Here is a 5406-nt window from a genome sequence, read left to right as displayed (position 1 = left end):
GATAGGTGGGATGGACTGAGAGTAGCTCAGCTGCTGAGGGGTGGGTTTATGGAGCCATGTGGGATGGACTGGAGAGTAGCTGAGGGTGGGTTCATGGAGCTAGGTGGGATGGACTGAGAGTAGCTGAGTAGCTGAGGGTGGGTTTATGGGGCTAGGTGGGATGGACTGAGAGTAGCTGAGGGGTGGGGTTATGGAGGCTAGGTGGGATGGACTGAGAGTAGCTGAGGGTGGGGTTATAGAGGGGTGGCGTTATGGAGGGGTGGAGTTAGGGAGGGGTGGGGATATGGAGGGGTGGGGTTATGGAGGTGTGGGTTGAAAAGCTCATGTTCCATTATAGTTGACTGAAAACAAGATTTATATCAAAAATATCAAATGACTTTATTCTTGCTATGTAACTACTCTAAAAAAACACAATAAATAGTGACATGTATGGAAAATGTGTATAGAACGTACTTTCTCCTCCGAGGGGGGTGGTGGATGGGCCCAAAAACAATAATAATATATTCTAATACAATTCTTTAAAAAAATATATATATATATATATATATATATATATATATATATATATATATATTGTCAAAATGTCTGAAAACATAATTCTACTTTGACATTATGGGGTATTGGAGTGTAGGCTGAGTGACAAAAATGTAATCGATTTTCAATTCAGGCTATTAAACAACAACAAAATGTCAAGAGGTGTGGAATACTTTCTGAAGGCCACTGTATGAAACACTAACTCTGCATTCATCCTACCTACAGCAGGTAGACCAAGGTTTCTCTACAGTATAGCTCCTTGACCCTGCTAGTGATGTATGAACAACTAACTCTGCATTCATCCTACCTACAGCAGGTAGACCAAGGTTTCTCTACAGTACAGCTCCTTGACCTTGCTAGTGATGTATGAAACAACTAACTCTGCATTCATCCTACCTACAGCAGGTAGGACCAAGGTTTCTCTACAGTATAGCTCCTTGACCCTGCTAGTGATGGTATGAAACAACTAACTATGCATTCATCCTACCTACAGCAGGTAGACCAAGGTTTCTCTACAGTATAGCTCCTTGACCCTGCTAGTGATGTATGAAACAACTAACTCTGCATTCATCCTACCTACATGCAGGTAGACCAAGGTTTCTCTACAGTATAGCTCCTTGACCCTGCTAGTGATGTATGAAACAACTAACTCTGCATTCATCCTACCTACAGCAGGTAGACCAAGGTTTCTCTACAGTATAGCTCCTTGACCCTGCTAGTGATGTATGAAACAACTAACTATGCATTCATCCTACCTACAGCAGGTAGACCAAGGTTTCTCTACAGTATAGCTCCTTGAAACTGCTAGTGATGTATGAAACAACTAACTCTGCATTCATCCTACCTACAGCAGGTAGACCAAGGTTTCTCTACAGTATAGCTCCTTGACCCTGCTAGTGATGTATGAAACAACTAACTATGCATTCATCCTACCTACAGCAGGTAGACCAAGGTTTCTCTACAGTATAGCTCCTTGACCCTGCTAGTGATGTATGAAACAACTAACTCTGCATTCATCCTACCTACAGCAGGTAGACCAAGGTTTCTCTACAGTATAGCTCCTTGAAACTGCTAGTGATGTATGAAACAACTAACTATGCATTCATCCTACCTACAGCAGGTAGACCAAGGTTTCTCTACAGTATAGCTCCTTGAAACTGCTAGTGATGTATGAAACAACTAACTCTGCATTCATCCTACCTACAGCAGGTAGACCAAGGTTTCTCTACAGTATAGCTCCTTGACCCTGCTAGTGATGTATGAAACAACTAACTCTGCATTCATCCTACCTACAGCAGGTAGACCAAGGTTTCTCTACAGTATAGCTCCTTGACCCTGCTAGTGATGTATGAAACAACTAACTCTGCATTCATCCTACCTACAGCAGGTAGACCAAGGTTTCTCTTGGGGAGGAAACGCTCTACAGTATAGCTCCTTGACCCTGCTAGTGATGTATGAAACAACTAACTCTGCATTCATCCTACCTACAGCAGGTAGACCAAGGTTTCTCTACAGTATAGCTCCTTGACCCTGCTAGTGATGTATGAAACAACTAACTCTGCATTCATCCTACCTACAGCAGGTAGACCAAGGTTTCTCTACAGTATAGCTCCTTGACCCTGCTAGTGATGTATGAAACAACTAACTCTGCATTCATCCTACCTACAGCAGGTAGACCAAGGTTTCTCTTGGGGAGTGAAACGCTCTACAGTATAGCTCCTTGACCCTGCTAGTGATGTATGAAACAACTAACTCTGCATTCATCCTACCTACAGCAGGTAGACCAAGGTTTCTCTACAGTATAGCTCCTTGACCCTGCTAGCGATGTATGAAACAACTAACTATGCATTCATCCTACCTACAGCAGGTAGACCAAGGTTTCTCTACAGTATAGCTCCTTGACCCTGCTAGTGATGTATGAAACAACTAACTCTGCATTCATCCTACCTACAGCAGGTAGACCAAGGTTTCTCTACAGTATAGCTCCTTGACCCTGCTAGTGATGTATGAAACAACTAACTCTGCATTCATCCTACCTACAGCAGGTAGACCAAGGTTTCTCTACAGTATAGCTCCTTGAAACTGCTAGTGATGTATGAAACAACTAACTCTGCATTCATCCTACCTACAGCAGGTAGACCAAGGTTTCTCTACAGTATAGCTCCTTGACCCTGCTAGTGATGTATGAAACAACTAACTCTGCATTCATCCTACCTACAGCAGGTAGACCAAGGTTTCTCTACAGTATAGCTCCTTGACCCTGCTAGTGATGTATGAAACAACTAACTCTGCATTCATCCTACCTACAGCAGGTAGACCAAGGTTTCTCTTGGGAGTGAAACGCTCTACAGTATAGCTCCTTGACCCTGCTAGTGATGTATGAAACAACTAACTTGCATTCATCCTACCTACAGCAGGTAGACCAAGGTTTCTCTTGGGGGAACGTCACAGTATAGCTCCTTGACCCTGCTAGTGATGTATGAAACAACTAACTCTGCATTCATCCTACCTACAGCAGGTAGACCAAGGTTTCTCTTGGGAGTGAAACGCTCTACAGTATAGCTCCTTGACCCTGCTAGTGATGTATGAAACAACTAACTCTGCATTCATCCTACCTACAGCAGGTAGACCAAGGTTTCTCTACAGTATAGCTCCTTGACCCTGCTAGTGATGTATGAAACAACTAACTCTGCATTCATCCTACCTACAGCAGGTAGACCAAGGTTTCTCTACAGTATAGCTCCTTGACCCTGCTAGTGATGTATGAAACAACTAACTCTGCATTCATCCTACCTACAGCAGGTAGACCAAGGTTTCTCTACAGTATAGCTCCTTGACCCTGCTAGTGATGTATGAAACAACTAACTCTGCATTCATCCTACCTACAGCAGGTAGACCAAGGTTTCTCTACAGTATAGCTCCTTGACCCTGCTAGTGATGTATGAAACAACTAACTCTGCATTCATCCTACCTACAGCAGGTAGACCAAGGTTTCTCTACAGTATAGCTCCTTGACCCTGCTAGTGATGTATGAAACAACTAACTCTGCATTCATCCTACCTACAGCAGGTAGACCAAGGTTTCTCTTGGGAGTGAAACGCTCTACAGTATAGCTCCTTGACCCTGCTAGTGATGTATGAAACAACTAACTCTGCATTCATCCTACCTACAGCAGGTAGACCAAGGTTTCTCTACAGTATAGCTCCTTGACCCTGCTAGTGATGTATGAAACAACTAACTCTGCATTCATCCTACCTACAGCAGGTAGACCAAGGTTTCTCTACAGTATAGCTCCTTGACCCTGCTAGTGATGTATGAAACAACTAACTATGCATTCATCCTACCTACAGCAGGTAGACCAAGGTTTCTCTACAGTATAGCTCCTTGACCCTGCTAGTGATGTATGAAACAACTAACTCTGCATTCATCCTACCTACAGCAGGTAGACCAAGGTTTCTCTACAGTATAGCTCCTTGACCCTGCTAGTGATGTATGAAACAACTAACTCTGCATTCATCCTACCTACAGCAGGTAGACCAAGGTTTCTCTACAGTATAGCTCCTTGACACTGCTAGTGATGTATGAAACAACTAACTCTGCATTCATCCTACCTACAGCAGGTAGACCAAGGTTTCTCTACAGTATAGCTCCTTGAAACTGCTAGTGATGTATGAAACAACTAACTCTGCATTCATCCTACCTACAGCAGGTAGACCAAGGTTTCTCTACAGTATAGCTCCTTGACCCTGCTAGTGATGTATGAAACAACTAACTCTGCATTCATCCTACCTACAGCAGGTAGACCAAGGTTTCTCTTGGGAGGAAACGCTCTACAGTATAGCTCCTTGGCCCTGCTAGTGATGTATGAAACAACTAACTTGCATTCATCCTACCTACAGCAGGTAGACCAAGGTTTCTCTTGGGGAGTGAAACGCTCTACAGTATAGCTCCTTGACCCTGCTAGTGATGTATGAAACAACTAACTCTGCATTCATCCTACCTACAGCATTGGGTAGACCAAGGTTTCTCTTGGGGAGTGAAACGCTCTACAGTATAGCTCCTTGACCCTGCTAGTGATGTATGAAACAACTAACTCTGCATTCATCCTACCTACAGCAGGTAGACCAAGGTTTCTCTACAGTATAGCTCCCTTGACCCTGCTAGTGATGTATGAAACAACTAACTATGCATTCATCCTACCTACAGCAGGTAGACCTAAGGTTTCTCTACAGTATGGCTCCTTGACCCTGCAGTGATGTATGAAACAACTAACTCTGGACATTCATCCTACCTACAGCAGGTAGACCAAGGTTTCTCTACAGTATAGCTCCCTTGACCCTGCTAGTGATGTATGAAACCACATGTACTTAGCTATGTACATCAGTATACTGACGGAGTGAAGTCAGTTTTATAAAGACAGAGGCTCTCTGTGAATATTCAACCTCGCTACGGACACATGAAACATCTTGCTCCAAAAGTACTGGGACAAATTCACTTACTGTATATAGTATGATGCATTTCACAGGGTGGTGACGAGTTTGATGCTCCTTTCCAATAAATATTGAGGGTCCTTTTCTGGTGACATGATGATCGATGCTTGGCTGCCTTTTGATAAATAACTGTCTCGCTCTTTTGTCCATAATAATTTCATAATGTATAATGTATGTATGCCCGAGTGGTGCAGCGGTCTAAGGCACTGCATCTCAGTGCTAGAGGCGTCACTACAGACAGCCTGGTTCAAATCCGGGTTGTATCTCAACCGGCCGTGATTCGGGGTCCCATAGGGCGGCGCCCATTGGCCCAGCTTCATCTGGGTTTGGCCGGGGTAGGCCATTATTGTAAATAAGAATTTGTTCTTAACTGACTTGCCTA

This window comes from Oncorhynchus keta, chromosome 18, assembly GCF_023373465.1.
Source record: "Oncorhynchus keta strain PuntledgeMale-10-30-2019 chromosome 18, Oket_V2, whole genome shotgun sequence".
NCBI classification, from domain to species: Eukaryota; Metazoa; Chordata; class Actinopteri; order Salmoniformes; family Salmonidae; genus Oncorhynchus; species Oncorhynchus keta.
Note: the sequence above shows the minus strand (reverse complement) of the source record.